Source organism: Panthera tigris, chromosome B2, assembly GCF_018350195.1.
Source record: "Panthera tigris isolate Pti1 chromosome B2, P.tigris_Pti1_mat1.1, whole genome shotgun sequence".
Lineage (NCBI taxonomy): Eukaryota > Metazoa > Chordata > Mammalia > Carnivora > Felidae > Panthera > Panthera tigris.
The window spans coordinates 112,470,070-112,493,646 of NC_056664.1; the positions used below are offsets into that span (position 1 = coordinate 112,470,070).

The following is a 23,577-nucleotide window of genomic DNA, read 5'->3' on the forward strand; positions in this document are numbered from 1 at the left end:
AAACATTCTATAATATAGCTGGCTACAAATATCAGTGTCACTTGGGGCACCTGGGTGACTCAGTCAGTTAAGCATCTGACTTTGATTCAGGTCATGATCTCACAATTCGTGAGCTCAAGCCCTGCATCAGACTCTGTACTGTCAGCTCAGAGCCTGAAGCCTGCTTCAGATTCTGTCTCTCCTTCCCTCTCTCCCCCAACCTCACTTGTGCTCTTTCTCAGTCTCTCAAAAATAATATATAAACGTTAAAAATTAAAAAAAAATATAATATATATATATATATATATATATATATATATATATCAGTGTCACAAAATATTAAGCAAGATTGACAAACTATTTCAGGCTAAAGGAGACTAAACAATGCAATGTGAGATCTGGCAGTGTTTTTTGTTGCTGTTGTGTTTGGTTGATTGGTTAGTTGGTTAGTTGGTTGGTTTCTATAAAGAGAACTACTTGGATAATTTGAAAAATCTATCTGTATATTAAATAATAACTTGTATAAATGTGAGTTTCCAGATTTTTTATGATTATATTTGTTATGTAAAAGAATGTCCTTGATTTTAGGGTGTACACTTGAAATATTTAGGGGTAAGAAGCTTCATATCTGCAACTTTCAATTTTATCTTTTTGAGAATCTTTTAGGTGAAGAGTATCTTTTAAAATCTTCTTGCAACTTTTCTGTAAGTCTGAAAGTATGTTAAAATAAAAACATATAAGAAAAAAACTACTATCCTCATGTGGTTGATCTCCCTATTACTTATTTAGGCATTTATCATATGCTCTTTCCTCTACTTCATTTTGTTTTCCCCTCTATAGGATCTTCCGCCCACTCATCCTGGTGACAAAATTGAAAGTCTGGATGGAGAGGGCAGCCTTAGATTCTCCTAACTCTCAGATGTAAAAATCATACATATTCCCATTTTTGCTTAATATCTACCAAATCCATCCTTCACACACAGTGGTAGTTGTTATAAGTACATATGCTGCTCTCATTATGTCATCTACCAGAGGTGGCTATAAGAATATGATGTGAGCCATTTGGACCAATTCCAATCCTCTTCTATAAATCTGTTCTAAAGCAAGAAGACTCAGACACCTACATAGTAGGTCCAAAGAAGACTAGGGGAGACTAAAATAGATACATTTGTATTTTTTTAAGTACCTATACACTTGAAGAAGAGTTTGTGTGTCTTAAGTTGTGCAAATGTGTGTGGCTCATTCATTCATTCCTTCATTCAGAAGGCCTTATGGAAAAGCTAGTACTTGCCAAGTTTTATGGTACATTGTATAGATTCTAAAGGAGCTATTTCTAAAGGAAATCTATTTCTATAGATTCTAAAGGAAACATTTCTCTCTCTCTCTCTATGAATAGTACTTTCAGGAAAGAACAATGTGACAAGTGCTGTAACTGAATTATACACTATGTATCATGGACACAAAGGACAGCACAACTAACCTCAAAATAGTTGATATTAAATCACAAAAGCAAAAGTCAAAAAGCCATAAAAGACACCTGTGACATCTAACCACCTTTGCCAGACCAACATCCTAAATCTTGTCTGTGGTATTCCTGACCAGTGAGTGCGAAAAGGGCCACAGTACCATCCCTATGCATTGGAACTGATGCAGTGGCAGGGGCATGGAAAAGGTGGGGCACTGGGACAGGGATAGAGTTGACCAAAGCATCAGATCCCCTAGCCTTCTGTCTCTACACATCCAGAGTGCCTCTACCTCATATCTTTAAAATATAGACTTGCCGAATAATATTTCACTTGATAAAAAAGATACTGGTGCTAAAAAAAATCCAACAGAACATGAATTTTAGCACACAATTTCTCATATTGATTGTGTGGATGAGTGTGTGTTTCCAACTGGAATGTAATACTCTCAATACCTACCATCTAAGTACACAGAAAGATTGTTCAAAGAGGCTGTGCTAACAGTAGTTGGTTTAAAGGACACTTATTGCTGCAAGGTAAGAGTGAAAATCAGATACAACTTAAACATCCAGCGAATGGTTAGATAAATGTTACATGAGCCATATTATGAAAGGATTTTTTACTGAGGTAGATCTATATGTGCTCATATAGAAGTCTGTTCCAGATATATTGTCAAGTATACATATAATTTTATTACCATTGCAATGCTAACAAAGTATGAATCTCGATTTACAAACTTAGGCAAGAAATGTAACTTTAAAAGTTTATAGTGTAGAGGGAGAGAGAGAGAGCACAAGCAGGGAAGGGGCAGAGAGAGAGGGAGACAGAATCTGTAGCAGGCTCCAGGCTCTGAGCCATCAGTGCAGAGCCTCACGCGGGGCTCAAACTCACCAACCACAAGATCATGACCTGAGCTGAAGTTGGATGCTTAACCAACTGAGCCACCCAAGCACCCCAAGAAATGTAATTCTTAAAAAAATAATAAACTTATTTTCTGTTTTAACCTTACTTTTATGTAGTAATAGAAAATTAATTTCTGATACTGCATTTGAGTTCCAGGAAGGCTTATTTGGGCCAAGCTGTGAGTGAAAAGACATCTCATCACTGGATTTGCCCTCTATCAGTACTTGGGATGCTAGGATCCACTCTTACCCTGTCTGGCCACCCATCTTAGTATCATGCCAATCATTTCTGTGTCTTCCCCTTCCCAAGTCTGGCTCTCCCAGCTACTGACATACCCTTCCCAAGAGTCATTCCATTCATGCTAGGCTGTAGGAAATTCTGAGTATACTGCTTGTATGTGTGTGTTGGAGATTATCTAAAGCCACAGGGAAATGGTGGAAAATTCACCGTTACCTTTGCCAGAAAGAGTGATTTATGCCTTTGTTCTTTCCCTAAGCTCCCAGTGTGGCTTCATACTATATCTTGCATGGGCTTTCATTGCTGAATCTTTGCTAAACTCCTTAGGCTTAACTTATTGCCCTCAAAAATATTGGGCAGTTACACTTCCTGTCTGCCTCCTCATTGCTATGGTAATCGGTTATGTACTCTTATTTGGAGTAAACATGATGAGTATCTCTCCACACTCAACTCCATTCCTATAATCACAGGTAACTATGCTGAAAATCAATAGCAAAAGAAATACTAAGACACCATCCCCACATCAAGAGACATTCCTAATAGGGAAGTAAACCAAATGTTCTTCCTTGCAGCCAAAGAACTTTACACCAAAATCTGAATTGTACATACACCAACACCAAGCATTTATTAAAATTTTTTGGTATAATACTTTGGGCCATAATTATTTTGACTATCTGCTTACGATCACCTGATACTGAAATGTAAAAAAAATGTAAGATGAACTTCTCTTAGATTAAGTTCCATTAATATTATAAGTGTTCTCTAATATTAGTTATTAATGGACAGAATAAATAAAATATTGCATTACCATTAAAAAAATCCAAGGGCTCTAGACACCCCACTGACATCTCTTTTGCTCCTGGGGCCTGGCCACCATCCCTGCCTGAGAGTGTACTTAGAAAGCAGGAACAACCTCTATACCTGCATAAGCATGCTTATGTCCTGTCTCTTCACTGCCAAGTTCACCTGAGCTGGAGAGGCAGGACAGATGACCTTCTTTCTCAGGAACCCACAAGGAAGGCTGTCTCATACAGTTATGTAGTTTGAACACTGGACAAAGATGCTTGGGTGTGAATAGGGCTGAAATCTAGAAAGACAAAACCCTTGGCATGGGGCCAAGGCTGTTGGAAGGAGGGGCTCTTGTCTTTTACAAAGGTGTTGTCAGCTGTCTAAGCCACTGCCCCTAGGAAGGATCTGCTCAACAAGGCACCTTATTGTAATTTATTCACCAAAATGTGGCCTTTTTCTAATTTTTCAGAGAGAAGCAGCATAAGTTGCCAGAGGTCCTTTCTTCCTCTCTGAATCTCTCTCTTCTCCCAAGAATTGAAATTCTTTTATCTAGTCTTGGAAGCCTTACGGCTTCTTCCAACTTGTCATATGTTTTTCCAAATCTCTTTTTATTCCCTGTGTCTTTCTATTCCCTTAAGGACTAGAAACTAAAAAATTAGAGACTCAAAAGTTGTTGACTTCCTTTTTTAATGTATTTTGTTGGGTCATCTTTTCCCTGAGGTGTCAAACACAGAATGCGTGCCAGCTGACAGAATGGGTGAAAGGCCAGGACCACCAGGAAATAAAGTGGAAAGAAAACCCCTCAGTTAATATTTCAAAATGCCATCTGCCATTGTGTGTGCATAGACTAATTGTGGAAGGCTACATACAGGTCTAAATTGTTAGCAGTAATTCCTCTTGGAAGTGAAATTTGGAGATGAGACTTGTATTTTTCACTGTATACATGTCTGCATTGGAAGTGTTTTTTATGGAAGCTTATGTGACTTTTGCACGTTTTTGAAAGATAAGCTTTTTTAAAACTGGAGGAAAATTGCTTCTGTGTACTTTTAGTGATGGTGTTCAGAATGACAATTTGTTCTTGCTTCTCGTGAGTGTTTTGCAGTACATCTACCTCCCTATGTCAGAGCTAAAATATTTTTAAGTTCTTGCATGCTGGTTATAATTCTCACATTATTTCAAGTTGCAGAAATGGCAATAGTAACTGACAGAAATAATATGGACTGAAATGTACATAATTTGCATCATTTAATATAATTTACTTCCCAGGTAGAACCACAAAGAGTCCCACACTGGACTGCTGATTTCTCCTTTCCTTTTGCAGATGAGGAAGGGCCAATACTTAACAGATAACAAGAGTAAGTCCCAAAGGGTGGCCCAAAGGAATAGAGCTGAGAGAGCTGGAACCAAACAAAGCTCCAGTTCTCTGGACTCCAGTCCAGTGTTACTTCTATTAGAGAACGTTTTCTCAGTTTGCACTACTTGTCTCCTTCCGTGAAATATACAGAATGGTGGGGAAAGGTGGATTCACATGAATGAGGTTTAAGCTTCAAGTGCCTGCTTTGCATGGGCCCTTTCTAAGGTCCTACGAGGGCCGCAGCATTGAGTTCACACAGGCACGTGGTTTTTGTAAAATGTGAAAAGTAATTTTTTTTAACAGCAATTGGTTAAGGCCCCTGTCTCTTTCCTCTCCAGGCTCCCTTCATACGAGGTGGCACTGGGGAGCCTTGTAGCTTTTGAGGATATGAGTTAAGGAGTAGTTGATTAAGTTGGGGATACATACAACTTCAGCATATTGTCACTTACATGGTTCACAGCTACTTCCATGAAAGCTTTTGCCAGCTGTCCCAATGTGGGGATAGATTCTATGAATACCCTCACTGCCCACTGTGTCAACTCTCCTGGTCTTCTGACACAAAGGTACAGGGCCAGAGGCTGATTCTTACATAGCTCGGCTCTGAAAGTAGGTGTGGTGGAGGTTGAAGTTATGGAGCCAGAAGCTAATCTGTAGAAAATTCTTCCAACATCAAGAACATAAAATTTTAACAGAGGGTTTGGTTCCCATCAAGATCTAATCAAAACAGATGCCTTCTCCTCTCAGGACTATATTTGAGAATGCGCTATATATACAATTATAAAAGTTCCATATTTTTCATAGTTTATGGTAGCTGTGTGAAACAAAATATTTCAGAATTGCTAGGTTTGAAGGGAAGAAAGCTGTAACTATACTTAAAATAGAGCAGGTCTGTAACAGTTCAACAGCATGACAAGAGGTATTCACAATTGACAACAGATGACAGCAGTTTACATGTCATTACTAATAATGATGGTGCTAACATTTTGTAAACAATAAATATTTTTTTTAAATATTCAGCCAACACTAGAACAAATTATCTTTCTGTTCTCCCTACAGAACATAAAATTGGTATTTAGTAAGAAAGCATCCAGAAAATTGCTCTTTCTATGGGGTGCCTGAGTGGCTCAGTGGGTTAAGCATCTGACTACAGCTCAGGTCGTGATCTCACAGCTTGTCAGTTCAAGCCCTGTGTCTGCTCTGAGCCAGGAGCCTGCTTCTGATCCTGTCTCTTTCTCTTTCTGCCCCTCCCTGACTCGTGCTCTGTCTCTCTCTTTCTCTCTCTCTCAAAAATAAATAAACATTAAAAAAAATAAAATTGTTCTTCCTGGACTTTTTTTTTAGTTTTATTTATTTAAGTAATCTCTACACCCAGTGTGAGGCTCAAATTCACTTTGATCAAGAGTCAGATGCTCTTCTGACCGAGCCAGCCAGGTGCCCCAATTCTTTCTGGACATTTTGTTTGGTATTTGTAACTCTGTGAGGTTCTATAAATGTATAATTTGTGTGATCTTTTTGTACCTAATTTCATATTCTTTTTTTGGAAGAGAGCCCCTCAAATTATGTATGCTTCAGGAAGCCCTGAAACTCAGATGCACCACTAATGGTGAGCGTAGTTTTAGATTTTCTTCTGATGCTTGCCTCTAGCAGCTTCATTAATCCCTGCATTTTGCTGACTTCCCATCACACTTCTACTTCTTCTCTCCCTCATCTCTGAAGGTAACATAAGCCTTTCCAAGAATGAATTGCTCTTTGTTTCAATTTCCATAGCAGTCGGTATTTAATCTCTGTCATCATACATATCAGAATCTGCTCTGGATTAATTTATTCATGAAATATAATTTGAGGACCAATTATATGCTGTGTTCTGTGCTGGGTCTCATTACCTCCCTTAGACCAGGCCTTGCCTAAGCCCCTGTATTTTAGAAGGCCCTCCAGCTACTCCCCTCCAAATGGGCTAATCCAGAACCCTGATCTCCTTTCTATATCACATTTGGGGTGCCTGGGACTCCAAAATTCCTAGCTTAAATCCACACAGTCTGCTTCTGTGTGGACTTCCCCCACTGGTCCTTCCCCCCAAAGGACTGACTTACCTCTGGGGTGCTCACTCCAAGGGCCAAGGAGAAACTGCTATTGCAGTGGGGGGAGAGAATGCACAGAGCTCAGGTATAAAGCTGGCGTGTCCACAGGAGCTGTAATGGGAAAAGAAAGGAGCAAGCTAGTAACCCCATTTGTATTCATGTCCTGGACCTTACAAATGTCAGTTGTGGACCTGCTAAGACCGTAGTTGAGTATCTGTATCTTGTTTTTTATCCCAGTGATTCCTAAACTTTCTCTGTCTCTATAAATTATTTTCAGGGCATAACTAGGACAAAAGAAATGCCTAACAGTTCCACTTCTTAAGTAATTAGGTCCAAACAACTTACTAGTAATAATTCACATGGCGTCTGACTGATGTCATATTGTTTCTCGCAAAAATGTAAAGTATCCAGTGAATACACTGTGAATTCCTCACAGACACCTGGGGGACCTCAATGCACAGTTTGAGAATCGTGGTTATATCCACTAGACCATGAGCTTCTTTGGAGAAGTTATATCTGACTCATCATGGCAAACTGTATCTTCCAAAGATGACCACTTCTCAGTCCCACATGCTTTTCTAGAAACTTACACTCCCTCAATGAGATACAAAGTCTAACTCCCTTTCCCCAGAATTTGGAGGGGCTAGCAATTCATGTGTAATTAACAGAATGCAGCAGCAATGACACTGCGTGACTTGAAGTGCTGGGTCACAAAAGGGGATTAGCTTCTACCTTGTTGGCCAGAACATTTGCTCTGAGGCCATCATGCTGCAAGGAAGCCCAAACCAGCTCAGAGAGACCCATGGATAGACCCTGAAGATATTGAAGGAAGATAAATAAGTCCTCAGCTGCTCCAGCCACCTGCTCTTCCAGCTCTAACCACTACCTTAGTGCAACCACATGAGATATCCAATGCCATAACTGCCCATCTGAGGCCTTCCTGAATTCCTGTGTCACAGAATCTGTGGTCATGATAAAATGACTGCTGTTATTTTCAACCATCAGTTTTGGGTGACTCCTTTGGCAGCAAGGGTAACTAGAAAACTTTTTTTTTTCTTTTTTGCCTTAACAACATAATATTTTGAGTACTTTGGAGGTGCAGTAAATGCTTATCAAATTAAATATAAAATGAAACATCTCAAAATATTGATTAATCTAAATTTCAATGATGATTTAAAAAAAACAAATCATAGATGTATATGTGGAAAAATATGGGAACTTAAGGTAAATGTACACTGATGCCAGAGAAAACTCCATAGTTTCAGGGTTTGAGTTTTTTTTAGAGTTTTCAAAAATCCTTTAGATGACTCCGTTTCCTTACCTTTTGTTTTTATCCCCCCAAAGGGCAGGGAAAGAATTCTAAACACTCATTTGCAAACTCACTATATCATGAGGTCACCATAGGGGTTGTATATACTGAATTTCCCATTCTAGTTAATTGAGGATTTTAATTAGTCAATTCAGACTAAGCAAGGTACTACTGTAATTGGTGGACCCCAAAGGCAGCCATCTGCTCCCTTTGTGAATATTAATACTATGTCATGTAGGGTCTAGTAAGCAGAAGAATTTGTCCAGTAGGAATTTTCTTAACATTAGCAAAAGGTGAATGCCTTGGAAATTAAATGGAAGAGCTAGGAGAGCAAACAGATTAAAATAAGAAAAAGGAAAAGAAAAAGCCTAGGGAGAAAGGAAACAGTCTAATTATTTGCTACGTTAAGAGAATCAACTGAGTTTAACCTGAGACATCTGTTTGTGCCTGGTGTTGTTTTTCATTGGAGTGGAGGGAGGTAATTAAAATGCCATGTAGCTGCTTGCCTTGTATGCATTTCTAAGCATAATTCAAACTCTTATGAATCTGCCCTCTCAAAGAAATAGCTGATTATAGAAACAGAACAAAACCTCTTTGATCCCTCTAGTGATACAACTAGGTCATGAGAAGCAGAATTCCAAATATACTCTGATTTGGATGACTCTTCATGGAAAGTCTGACTTTGGGAGGTTTTGAAATGCACAATGACGGAAACCAAGGCAGAATATAAAGCAAAGGACTTGCTGGCACGAAAAAACACCAACTCTGCAAAGGTTACCTGAATGAATTTTTTGTTAACATGACTATTTTTTTCTAACTTCCTTCAAAATAGGGTTTTTCTAATGAACAGTACCTAAAAGGTATACTGATAGGTATCAGGGGTGTATAAAGATAGATGTATTGATGGTGCCATGCAAAAAATCCTACAATATCTTGGGTATGCATGAACAAAAATGTGTACAATACTTAGGAGTTTCTCATAAACTTCAGTCTTATTTTGCTAGTGGCTTTGTTATCTAAAATACATAAGTGTATCTTTGTATTCTAGTCAGAGGAAAACTTTTGTGCTTTTGAAATTAGTTGTGCCTCTCTCTAAAAGTAAAAAACTTGGGGTGCCTGGGTGGCCCAGTTGGTTAAGAGTCCAACTTCGGCCCAGGTCCTGATCTCATGGTTTCTGAGTTCAAGCTCAGTGTTGGGCTCTGGGCTGACACCTCAGATCCTGGAGCCTGCTTGGGATTCTGTGTCTCCCTCTCTTCTCTGCTCCTCCCCCACTTGTGTTGTGTCTCTTTCTCTCTCTCAAAAATAAACATTAAAAAAAACTTTATGCAAAAAACTTAATCAAAATTTTTTGCAGAGAATCTAATAATTAAATTTTTTCCCAGTAAAAGAATATGATTAGGATAAGGCTATATGTCCATTAAAGTTTTCCTCCCCTTTCAAAGAACAGGCAATCATGTACAAACTGGTTTAAAAAACAAAAGCGACATGGTGGCTCTTAAAACAGTAAACTCAATGCTAGGACTGGCTTCATGTATAGCTCAGTCAGGGACATGGCTCTTTTTTTCTACAGTTTCCTTGGTTTTGCCCTTCTCCATAATGTCATGTAGGGTCTAGTAAGACTTCCTTCAGGATTCCGAAACAAGTCTTCCAGGAAGGAGGGTTTCACACGTTCTCACTCACATCTCAATATGCTCCCTGATTGAACTTCCCAAGCATCAATCCCAGTTGCCTGGGGACTATGTATATGCATACATAAGCCTAGACAAGCAGACGGGAACGTTCTGATTGGTTGGTCTATCCCAATTCAGTGTCGACCCCTGGATGGGAGTCTGCTCAATCTCGCCTCAGCTAATGGCTACTACACAGGGATGAGGCGTGGCTCCTCAAAGGAAATTTTGAGGATTGCAATTTAGGAGAGCAAGTAGGAGTAGGTACTGGGAAGATAAATAACGTTCACTCCAGGTAGTTCCTATTAAGTATCACAGTAGCTCCTCTGTTTTCTGGACAAGTAGAACTATGGGCAAGTATAAGATTTTGTCAGAGAGAATAATCCTTCTATTTTAAACTACATTTTTTTTAAATGTAGAAACAATGAGTTTATCAGAAACAAAGAATCAAGTTAGCAAAGATTTCAACCAAGGAAAACAGTTTATGGCAATATATCGGATTCTTTTAGCAAATATTAATGGAGCACTTATGAGTATCAGGTGCTGTGCTAGATTCTGGATACCAAGGCCTCTTTATTATTTTTCTACACTAATTCTACATTGCAAAAAAAGTGACCTATCCAGCAAACCACAAAACTTTAGTTTGGTTTTCCATCTTAAAAATTAATCAGAGACACATAAATTATAAGAAATCCTAAGAGGTAAAAAAAATGACATAAATTTTAAGAAATCCTAAAAGGTAAAAAATGAAACTTTGAAGATAGCTGAAGCACTGAAACTTTGAGAATGAATTGACATTTTTATTAGTCTACTCAGTATCATTGTGACATAAATAGATATCATTTCTGTTGCCTAAAAAGCATTGTTAAACATTTAAATAAATAATAAGTATGTAATTTCTCTTGGGTTTTAGAAAAAATGCCTTTTTTTTCAAAAAAAAAATATTCATGACTATTATTGTGAATCACGGTGATGCAAGGGCCCTCCGATTAGGAACAAAGATCATAAAATAAAACAAAAACAAAACAAAATAAAAAGTGTAGACACTAAGACATATAAATCCTATACACTATTGCTATTAACTTCAAAGCTCATTTCTCCACTAAATCATTCTCTACCAGTAAGATACTCTGATGAGGGTCCCCCAGATTTCTTATTTACCATTTAATTCCCTACAGAGTCAGACTGAGCCATCCTAACTCAGTTTGACCTCAACCTGAAGTTGCTTCTTCATCATATGACCTCAGGGTGCCTCACTGCGTATGCAGTATGCAGAATTAACCATAAGAATTAACATCTTTAGTATTCAAGGAGCTCACACCACTCACAGATTTCTAACAAAGAATAGCCTGTATTTTATTCACTAGTTGAAAACCTAGCAGAAGTGTATACAGTCCTAGCCAAGCACACAGCTGACCTTGTAACAGCGATGACTGTATGCTGAGCACCCACTTCCCACTTTTCATATTTCCATCCTGCCCCCACACAGACAATCTCTGTTCAGATGATCATTTTTACTAAATACTTCACCTCCCACAAAGCAATAGTATATAAGATTTATATAATTAGTGTTTGTAAGGCACAGTCAGAGCCTTGTCTGAAAGACGGCTTTGAAGAGGAAAGTATTGTTGATACTATGATGTCCTGGATTTCTTATCCTTATCAAGACTGCTTCTGTGAGGAAGAGCTACAGAAATGATAGATGGGACCACTTTTATTCAGCACTGTTACAGGTGGCAAAACACTGCTGCAGGACTCAGGCAAGAATATGTCCCTTTCACTACAAATGCAGGTATGATACTTTATAGACCAGGGATAATGTTAATTCCATCCTGCTAACAGTATGCTTTGTACTGGTAAAGTTCAAGGAGCTTTGCAAGCACCATAATTTAGTGAAGGGTGAGATAAAAGCTACATATAGGAAAATTGAGGCATTTTGAAAAATTAACACGTTATCTTTATTCAGCCATTAACCAAGAAGGGTTGACATTCAGTGCTACAAATGCTTTTCCCCATACAGACTATTTTTGTTGTTATTTAGGGAAGGAAGGAAAAGGAAATTGACCTTCATTGAGAATATACAATGGACTATATATAGTGAGAAGGTTTCATGTTATTTATCTTACTTGATCTTTAAAACAACTCAATGATGTATATTTTACAGTTGAGGAAACTAAGTCTTTTTTATTTTTTTAAAATTTTTTTTTACGTTTATTTATTTTTGAGATGGAGAGAGACAGAGCATGAACGGGGGAGGGTCAGAGAGAGGGAGACACAGAATCTGAAGCAGGTTCCAGGCTCTGAGCTGTCAGCACAGAGCCCGACGCGGGGCTCGAACTCATGGACCGCGAGATCATGACCTGAGCCGAAGTCGGACGCTCAACCGACTGAGCCACCCAGGCGCCCCGAGGAAACTAAGTCTTAGAAGAAAAATTAATATGGCTGAGATAACACAGGTTACTAAGTGACAGGACTGAGAACTTAAGCCTAATTCCAAAGCCATTGCTCTTTCCATTATACATACACAGTGGGAGAATAAACACCACCAATCTAGTATAGTTGAGCCTTGAACAACATAGGGGTTAGGGGTGTCACTAATGGAGAATTTACGTATAACTTTTGACTCCCCCAAAACATAACCACTAATAGCTTAATGTTGACCAGAGGCCTTACCAATAACAGTCAATTAACATAAATTTTGTATATGTATACTTTGTTATACCATTGGAATTTGAAAAAAATAGCAAATAATTTGAGTTCACAAACATCCTTTTCCTAAAATACACATTCCTACTAAGAGGGCTAAGAGACATCTAACATTCACAGCTTAGAGACAATTCACACTGTTTTCCCAATACCTCTATGAGATCGATTATAATAAGGAACTGTCCATTCTTATTAGGAGAATGAAAATGGAAGTAACTAATTTTTTTTTAAGTTTTTATTTATTTGAGAGAGAGAGAGAGAGAGAGAGAGCAGAAGGAGGGAGAGAGTGAGAGAATCCCAAGCAGCTTCCACAGTCAGTTCAGAGCCCGATGTGGGACTCAAACTCACGAACTGTAAGATCAGGACCAGAACTGAAATCAAGAGTCAGATTGTTTAACTGACTGAACCCTCCAGGAGCCTCTGGAAGTAACTAATTTTAAAGCATGGGACAGCTTGAGGGAAGGAAATGTTCAAGGATCAAGGTACAATGGTGGGCTTGGGACTTTATGAAGGCACTCAGGACTAGCAACTTGGGGAGATAGGATTCATGGGATGGAAGGCACTTGAGAGGATGTTAGGAAGACATTAGAGGATATGGAGGAAATATTTGACAACATGATTCTAAAGCTATTCCAGAAGTACAAGTGGTTTTTTTTTTCTAAGTAATCTCCACCCACCATGCGCTTGAACTTGCAACCCCGAGATGATGAGTTACACCCTCTACCAACTATATAAATAGAAAGGATGAATGGATATACAAAATGTGGTACTACATATAATGGACTACTACTCAGCCATAGACAGAATGAAATTATAACACATGCTATAATGTGGATGAAAACATGCTAAATGAAATAAGCAGATATAAAAGTACAAATATTATGTTCCACTTCTGTAAAATATCTAGAAAAGGCAAATTCATTGAGAGAGAAAGTAGATTAGAAGTTACCAGGGGCTTCGGGAAGGGGATTATAGGAAGCTATTATTTAATGGGCATGGAGTTTCTGTTTGAGGTGATGAAAAGTTTTAGAAATAGTGGTGATGGTTGCATAATGTCATAAATATAATTAATGCCACTGAATTGTACATGTGAAAACAGTTATAATGGAAGATTTTGTTTTATATTATACATGTTATGCCACAAATTAAAAAAAAAAGTAAAAAAAAAAAGGAAGAAAGAATAAGCCATGAAACAAAGAAAAAAAACATGAAGAATGAAATTATCCCTTGTCTATTTATTAAAATACATTGTTTTAAATTATAATTCAATTAAAACAGTGAGATCTTGGCACAGGAACAGAGAAACAAGTCAATGGTATCAAATAGGAACTCTATAAGCAGACCCGATTATACACATGGATTTGGTAGGCAATTAAGAAGGAATTTAAGTCAGTGAAAAGGTAATGTCTGAGCATCAACGGTTTATTCTGAGACAACTAATAACTCATTTAAAGGATGAACTTCCTCCTGGGGCAGGAATTCCGCCTGCATTGTGCTCCGGTGATTTCCCAAGCAAAAGCATGACACCTGGTACATTACAGGCATGCAGTTAATGTTTGTTGAATGAACTAAAATTCATTCCCATGTAAAAAAAATATACCAAAATAAATTCTAGGTTGAATAAAGATTGTTTCTTAATGGGAAAAAATATTAAATATTGATATAAAGTTGAAAAAGTAAAAATCTCTATGCATAAACATCAAAGGTTCATAAATAAGATTTAAAAGAAAATGACAAACTGAAAATATATGAGACAAACATTAAGTGCTTCGGTTTATAATTAGCACCTTTAATAATAAAAAGACAACTACCTCAAAAGAAAAACTGAGTATATTAACAGTCACAAAAAAATTATAAATAGCCAATAAGATTATGAAAAAAATTCTAATATCATTAATAATAAAAAACTAAAAATGATAGATAGTATTTCACCTATCAGGTTGGCAACTATTGAACTATCTAATGTTGGTGATGATTCAGAAAACTGAGTATTCTTACACATTGCTGGCAGAGAAATAAATTGGTCCAACTGTTATTAATGGTAATTTGGCAGGAAATATCAAGTGTTTACAAGGTGAATACTGTTTGGTCACCTGAAGCTAGAAATTTAGACCAAAATAATTAAAATGCATACACATTTTTTGATCTATAAGGTTTTTCTAAATTTCAGCATTGTTCATAATAGAAAAAAATTGTAAACCCATTTAATTGCCCAATAAGAAACAGTTAAGTAAGTTTATGATACATCCATACCAAAATTACTACATTAGGAAAAAAAAAATGATGCTATAGACTATTTAATGAAATGCAGGAAATGTTCACTGTTCTAATTGAGGTTTAAAAAGCAATTTACCAAATAATACTAGGCAAAACCATTTCATATTTTGTAAAGATGAAAAAAATGGAAGAATAATCATCCTAATCACTAATGGTGATTGTTGACAAAGTTAAATGGCAATTTAAATGTTACTGCTAACTCAGCTTACTAATTTTTTTGCAGTAATCATGTATTGCTACTGTAATATAAAAAAAAATAAATAAAACATGGTTTCAATTTCAATAAAGATACAAAAGGAACAGGAAAGTAGGTCTCCTGTTCTCAGGACCCAAATTAGTTAATTAGCTATAATATCTGTTTCCTGTCACGTGTTCAGCATGTCACTAAGCACTTGATACCCATTATTTTATTTGTTCCTTACCCTTTTATTTAGGTGTCATTAACACCTGAGATCTCAGGTTCAAAAAAAAGGAGCGCGCTCAAAGCCATGTAGTTAGTGACAGAGTTGGGAAAGACCTTCCTGCTGTCTGAAGCCAAGTTTATATTCTTAACCACAAATTTTCCTGTTGTGAAGTAGGTAGGCTTTTTGAAGGTAGACCCTCAAAACAAACAAACAAACAAACAAACAAACAAACAAAACACACACACACACCCCAAACCAAACCAAAAAACAAAAACAAAAAAACCTACCATGTATTACATAGTTGCTATGAGATTTGGCCCAAACAATACATTTATAAATGGTCTTTGGGAAACAAATTTTTCTCAAACTGCATTGCCTCTACCTGTTTGCACTGTCTGTGCCAGATGCATCCTTTTTGGAGGCAATATCCAGTGGGTAGAGCACTGGCCCAGTTTTGGATTTCCTGGGTCAAATCTGACTCTACCACTTAATACTCATAAAACCTTGGGCAGTTATTTAACCTCACTGGGTTTGATTTCTCACCAGTAAAATAAAGATAATGATTGTCCTACCTCAAGGAGTTCTGGTAAGGATTTAATAAATGAATCCACGTAGTGCTTTGTTAGCTAACTGGCACAAAGCAAGCCCTTGATAAATGGCAGCTATTCCAACCATTAATGTATTTTCTGGATAGGAAGTCCCCCCCCCACCCAAATTGCATGTTACACTGCTGTTGAATTCCTTAAAGACCTCACTAGATGATTGATCAATGGATTGGAGATGGATGTAAAGTAATATCTGATGGCAAATCTCAGCACAGCAAGTTTTGCGCTCTGATTCAATAAGGGCCCCACCTTGTTAACCTTTATTCACTAAAAGGAGCTTTGTTTTATTCTTACCTGTAATACAGCAACTAAAAGAAAATCACTATTTTAAGGCTGTCTTGCATTTCCTTCTTAAACATTATTGTTGTTTACTGATTGAATATTCAATATTTAGATGCAAGTTTCTTTTATTTTGACAAGGTCTTTCAGGGAAGAATGTAACAATACGAGTCTAAAAACAGTTAAAGGACACCTCAATTGTAATATCCTTAAATATTTATGGTAGCCTGTAGAAAAGTAACTGTATCCTATTTTTCTCTTTCAGAAGGAAAGTAGCAGGAAGGAATCAGGGCACAATCTTTCACTGCAAGTATTTAATCTGGATAAATCTGAGTTAGCTAGCAGTGTTCATGTGCCATAGGTTACTCTGAAGTCAATGAAGCTGAAAATCTCATGTTTAGAAAATTCTCTTAATCCTTAAGAGTATAACCCTATGCTTATTTTAATAATGACATGGCAGATTTTAAAACAAATCTGTAAATATTGATGTGTAAGTCACGGCATAATTCCGTAAATTCTCCACAAAATAGACAGTGAACATGTTCTTTCATCTAAATTGGGTCATTTTAAATAAACCCAAGTAACCTATAGAAAACTATGAGTTTCCTGAAGGCCAAGTTAACAGTCGTGACAATGCTCATCCAGTGGCATAAAGACTTATGCAGAGAAACAATGAATATCAAGAATTCCACTTAGAAGGACAAATTTTCCTGGAATTTTTCTTCTACTACAATGTTTTTGATTCAAATTAGTGATGACAACTAAAACAAGGAAGAAACTTGATTGGATCAATCTAATGAATTACAGATCTGAACATGTCATTTCTCTTAACCTCCAGTAACTCTCAAATGACTTCAAGACACCCAGCTTGGCAGGCAAGCTTTTCCATGGTTTGGATACAACCTAATTCATTTCCCCCAACACAACTCTCTCCCTTCTACCCACCTTTCCTCCATATCCTACACTCCAGCTAAGGATCACCTCTTTTCCTAAGATTCACCTGCTTCTTCAGCTTCCGTGTATCTTTGCAAATGCTGATCCCTCCCCAAGAAAGTGTATTTAAGATTGTAGCTATTCCAGACATCCTTCAAAACTTTGCTCAAATGCCACTTTTTCTCTTATTCCCATGATTGTACCAAGGGATAGATAAGGGATTACACAATCCTCCTCATGATGTTTGACAGCAATACAAAGACATCCCAATAAACATAATCTCTAAATGAAAATCGTGCTTATTATGTAAGTGGAAATTGAAGACAAATATCCTTGGGTCACCCCCACCCTTCCAACATCATTGCTTCCCTCTAATTCTACCCCAAAATTTTGGAACTACCACTCATGAAATCTCCCTTTAAAAACGAATTTTCATTGGGGTGCCTGTGTGACTCAGCTGGTTAAACGTTTTCAACCCTGGATTTTGGCTCAGATCATGATCTCATGATCTCACAGTTCTGAAATTGAGCCTGAGTGGGGCTAACATCAGGGAACCTGCTTGGTATATTCTTTCTCTCCCCCCCTCTCTCTCTCTGCCCCTCTCCTGCTCGTGTGAGTGCTCTCTCTCTCTCCTTCTCTCTCAAAATAAATAAATAAATAAATAAACTGTAAAAAAAGAAAAAAGGAAAAGAAAAATGAATTTTTTGCTTTATGTCCATAGCATGCAATTTTTTTTTTTTACTTTGGCCTTAAATAAATCCCATCTTGTGTAACAGTTCTTTGTGTTTAGACTCCTATATTATTTCTCCTGCTATTTCCTGAGAGTGGAAATTAAGTCTTATTCACCAGGTATTACCCACACTGCTTAACAGGGAGCACTGCTCAAAGTAGGTATTCAGTACATCAATGGCCTGGAAATGAGAACGAATTTAAGACAGGCACAGTCTGAAAAATCAGGCAGGATTAATGAGTGAGTCTTATTACTTTCAAGTATACAAACTAACAATTCTGTCAGTGATCTCTGTTCACAATCTCTTTGGTTTCATTTTTAGATAATTCCCCCACCCCCACAGTTCTGTTTACTTAGCCCCCACTCTGATGTTCCCAACATATTAGTTCTCAAACTACATTTTTGAATGAGAACAGTATTTCACTGCAAAAATCAAAGTATGGACATTCTTTTCCCAATTCATACAAACACATTAAATCATCGTTGGATTTTTTTCAATTTTAAATTTTGTTCACACCTTTGTTATCACAACTAGTATCATGCAAACAAATATAGTCAGTTTATCAATATTTCATGGGTTCACACAAGCAGAGCATGATTTCTCAGGTGTTTCACCTGAACACCAGAAAAAAATCACTCTCCCAACCTTTTAATATAACAATCTTATTCCCCTTGCACCAAGAGCTTCAAAATACAAAAGTCTGCTTTTCTAAGAGACTTAGAAAATACACAAAAAAATACACAATAGAATAGACAAAAGACAAGGTATTTCAGTATCTAAAATAAAATAAAATAAACTTGAATACAATGATTGCAATTTTCATAAATAAAGAAAATAAACTTACAAAATTCGTAAATTGGTTTACAAATGGTGGTTTAATTATACAATGCTGCACTTTCCTGACTTGAATATCTGCTCTATGCCAGATATTACCATAGCCTTTTATTTACTAACAATCAAGTCATGTCCATTTAAAAACTTTTAATTACTTTGTGCTTTTTATATCAATCTGCATATAGACACTTCTATCTACTTGTAGATAGGTATACGTGTTAAGTACCCATAAACAACGTTTGTATGGGTCTTCTATTTCCTATTCATATTTTGACCTATTTTCAGACATTATGAATGTTCCTGTTGAGACTATTCTAGCAAAATCTTGATAGCGAGCGCTGACAAGTAAATCCTACAACGCTGTGAGTTTTGATTCATGCATGATTCAATGAAGCCCTCGAATTCTCAGATTAAAAGTGCTATGGAAACACCTTTCTTACATATTCAAGATGCACCTTTCTTACATAGTCAAGGCACAGTACACAGCCTCTCTGCATGCTGCAGCTGAGCGTGATTGCTCTCTACCAAGCACCGTGACATTTTGTTTCCAAACAGGTTGTGTTGCACCAATGAATGCCAAAGTCCTAAAAGAACTGTTATTTTCTTTAAAGTATTCACTTCCTAGAAGTGGAATGAGCTATTACTTGAAACCAAAATCTATCTCTAAAAACTATATCTCCAATTCTTACATTACTACATTGAATTATTTTGAAAGCTAAAGGCAGAAATTTTTTTTTAAACTTCTGTGCTTTGCCTTTCAACCAATAGATACCCAGAATTACTTAAATTCTGGGTAACCAGAATCTGCTAAAACCAATACAGCCCTGTCTTGGGGGGGAAAAACTTGTTATTTTTCTATGTTTCTCATAAAGTATGCACTTCAATAGGTTTGCAAAGCATGAAGGTCCAAAAATAGCCTGCTATTTTTTTTTCCACAGAAAATCTAAAATTAGCAAGTTCTTATTTCCAACCTAGGAGAGTTCTCCTCTCCATAAAGTCATCTATCAATTTTTATTTTTTTTTTTTTTTTTTTTTTTTTTTTTTTTTTTTTTTTTATAGATGACATTTTTTTTTTTAATTTTTTTTTTTCAACGTTTTTAATTTATTTTTGGGACAGAGAGAGACAGAGCATGAACGGGGGAGGGTCAGAGAGAGAGGGAGACACAGAACCGGAAACAGGCTCCAGGCTCTGAGCCATCAGCCCAGGGCCTGACGCGGGGCTCGAACTCACGGAGCGCGAGATCATGACCTGGCTGAAGTCGGACGCTTAACCGACTGCGCCACCCAGGCGCCCCTATCAATTTTTAAATAAGCAGATAAGGGCATAAATATGCACACATCTAATAAAATGTTCCAATAAAAATGTTAAGAAAATATAGGTGTTCATTTGCATTCTAGTGGGAAATAATTTTACTCTTATATTTTTCCACAGAAATTGATATTTCAGAAACATGCAGAGTTTCTTTCTTTCACTTTCATCAAATAATGCCAACCAACCAGATCCACGAATCTTTGATATATTTTTTTTTCTAAAACTGAAAGCAGAAACTTTACTGTGGAGAATCCAGATTTTTGAAACTCTTTGAGGCACAGGTCCTATTAATGGCAATTATTTACTCTTGAGAGCTTAGTAGATGGCTTATTGGGCTATTAGTAGATAAACTATTGTCTTCATTTTTTGCATAATATGAATGTTATTGTTCATTTTATAATTAATATAATACTTGGAAGAGAATTTTAGACAAAGTATAATTGTTTTAAATAAAATTTTTTAAGTCTGTGAACACACCAATCATGTAGTTCTTTTAGAATTCAGCTGCTGGATAAAGTTTTTCTTTATTGAAAAACAGATGTGCTTCCTCTTTTCTGGTTACAAGAATTAGAAAACACTATGTTTCTCTTTCTGACTTGGCTGCCAGGAAGCTCTGGGCTAAACTAAGGTCCCATTAACAGTAAATGCTTTCCTGGTGTTTAAATTCATGGTTGTTTATTTCTAGTTACTTATGCCAATGTATTTAAATTCTATATATATGGAAAGGAGTAGGGAGTTCTTTGGTTTCAAAAAGGATTTCATTTCAAACCATTTATTGTACACCCAGTATGTGTCAGGCCATACTCTAGAGGATGGGCATGCAATTAGTTAAAAGGTTTCTTCCATGAGAGAAGTGAATATATCCTTACTAACTCTATCCTTAAAAAGGAAAAAAAAATATCTCGCAGTCAAACCAACTTCAAGAAAACAGAAATTTAAAAGAATTTCCTTGAAAGAAAAGCCTGCCCAACATCAATTTAGTCCTCACAAAGAAGAAGTTGATAAGAGTGGGTGAAGTTATCTTTTGACTGTTGCTTACAGGGATATGGAAAACTAGTTACTTAATTATACAACCTTCTCCTCAAGGGTCTAGCAATAAAACCAGCCTCTATTCCTGGGCATGTTCTAAGAACTAATAACACCATTCCTGAAATAAAAGCTTTTAAATAAATAACCCCTTAATAACAAATCAATTTAAACATTCTAACTTCTAAGGAAGGGGGCTTTGGGTATAAGATTTCCTACCTCAGAGTTTTTGATGTAACAAATAAGTAAGTAGCACTACTTGGGACAAGCCAAGAAATATGATGTACTTTATGTGGCTAGGCAAAAATAATTGTTAGCTAGTAAAGCATTTCCCTTTTATCAATGACTTCAAGGTTGGTGGGCCTAAATTGGCACTTGCTTTCAGCTTTGTTTTACTTTAGTGCCTTCCTAACATGTGTTCTGTCTTACATGACCCTCGGTTGGCCTGCCTTCTGCCAGCCTGATGTTGAGAAAGGTATTAAAATTTACAAGGATCTTGCCCTTGGCCTCCACTCTCAGGGGGCAGCTTTTTCACACACTTTAAAGCATTGCCAGCTCACAATAGCCCTGTAGTCAGGGAGGGCAGCCCAACAAAGCTGCCCACAGATGCACGTGCTGGTCACCTGCCCCAGCAATTGCAAATAGACTACCACTTCTCAGCAACCTGTTTATCTTCCCTTTGCAAGAGAAAGCTGTGTAAATAATTATAATACGTATTTCAGATAGGGCAAAAAATTAGACTGCTCAATTTGAACTCTGTGCACTTAGGTTTCTCAGACTAACATAAAAGTCTTTACATAACAGAACTGCCTGCAATCTCACTGAGAACTAAATTAAACATTTTTTTTAAATGGTGCCATGCCTTGGTGACTTAAGAGAAGCCAAACATTGGAATGGCAGATACTTTTTAAGTAATTGTAAGGAGCACCTCAAAGGATTCAAAGAAGTCACAAATACCAAAACATGTGACAAGTGATTTTGAAACATTAGAGTGCTCTAATGAACAAAAAAGCAGACCAAGAAGATTTTTTTTTTTTTTAATTCCCAGGTTCCTTTCCAAAATACTGCCAGGAGAATTTCAGAATTACAGCAAAGCAATCACTTCATTAATTTGTGCAAGAAAACTCAAATTTTGTGGGACAAGATAAAACTAGGTCAATACCACCAAACTTATTAATACAAATACAAAAATTGTAATTTAAACAGCTGTAAAATTAAATGGGTGGGAGAAGAACTGGGGAAGGGGATCAGGGCCATTGAGTCTGAGGTTTCCAGATCTTGGCTTTCGATATCTCACTCTCATGTCTTTAAGTGAGCTAAATCACATAAGCACAAAACATGAGCTAGATGACCAATTTCGGGAAGACGGCAGATTCTCCCCTCCTCCATTCCCTTTAGATCCGTCGCTCTGGGCTTTCTCTCCTAATGGCATTTCGTTTCTAGGAAAGTCCTTCATATCTTTGGGTCTCATTATCTCATTGTACAAATCTCTGAAAAGGAAAGAACCGCGGTTTGCTCTGCAATCGGACATCTTTTCTTCTGTCCCGGCTCTTAGTAAGCCTTCAACCAACTTTCGCTGAAAAGCATGTAGCGGAGGGGCGTTGAGGCTTGAAATCCCGCCGCTCTCTCATTCTCTTTTCTTTCTCTCCGCACTGGCCACCCCTCCAGCCCCCTCCAGCCCCCGACAATCCACAACCGTTCCTAAGCAAACTGGGGCGTTTTAAAGAGTTTCCTCCTTCTGTTTCCTCCTCTGACCTGAGAATCACTTTCAGTGGAAGACAGATCAGGCAAGACGCCTAACCAGGAGATAGTCAAATAGGATACTTGAGGGAAATAAAAGACCTGATTGAAAAATCCCATGCTTCCTAATTACTATTAAGTATTTTGCATATAAGTGAGCATATAATGCTTATGACAGTGTTAAAAACACCGAGGTCTTTTGTCTTAAGCATTCTTGTTTATTTAAAAGACTTATACAGCGCTTACCATGTGCCAGCGGTTTCCCAAAAGATTTTAATACATGACTCTCTTTGTAAAAAAAAAAAAAATATATATATATATATATAATAATAATAATCGACATTAAATCCGCGTGTGCTTTTCCGTGCTGTATTTTTCTTTATAACACGTTAGAACAGTTAAGTCTTCAAAGGCAAATATGGAAAAACTATATATAAGTAGTTGCTACTTTATTGCAAGCAAACCATTTTCCTCTTTGCAATTTTTCACAATTATAGTAATCAAATGCACTAATATAGTGAGAATGAACTCTATTTTTTTTCAGTGACTATCTCAGGTTTTGCCTCTGGCGTTTAGAAGCGCGGGATTACTTGCTCTTGTGGCAAACGTTAATTGCACCTGTAGGCATTTGTTTTTAGAAAGACGTGCAGCCCTCTCTGAAAGTTGTGAAGGTTGAGTTCGCGCCAGGCCTGCTGGAGCGCATTCACCTGTGGCCTGAGCAGACAGGTCATTGGCACATCCTCCTTGGATGCGGGGCGGACAACACGCGAGTCGGGCTCAGCCCCGCAGGCCTGCGGGGATCTGGAGCTGAGTGGCGTAGGGGAGGTCGGAGAACCCGAGGGATGCGGGCGGGCTCAGCTGCATTCGGCGTGCCCAGCTACTCAGCCACTGCAGACCAGCACAGGCCCAGAGACCCGCGCGGATTGGGCTCCCACCCTGAGGCCGACGGCC

At 37.4% G+C, this 23,577-nt stretch overlaps 1 pseudogene; it reads left to right on the plus strand.

Moving 5' to 3' along the window:
* The first annotated feature begins 2,776 nt into the window (after positions 1–2,776).
* LOC102952508 lies at positions 2,777–3,180 on the plus strand (annotated as a pseudogene).
* Positions 3,181–23,577: the final 20,397 nt, after the last annotated feature.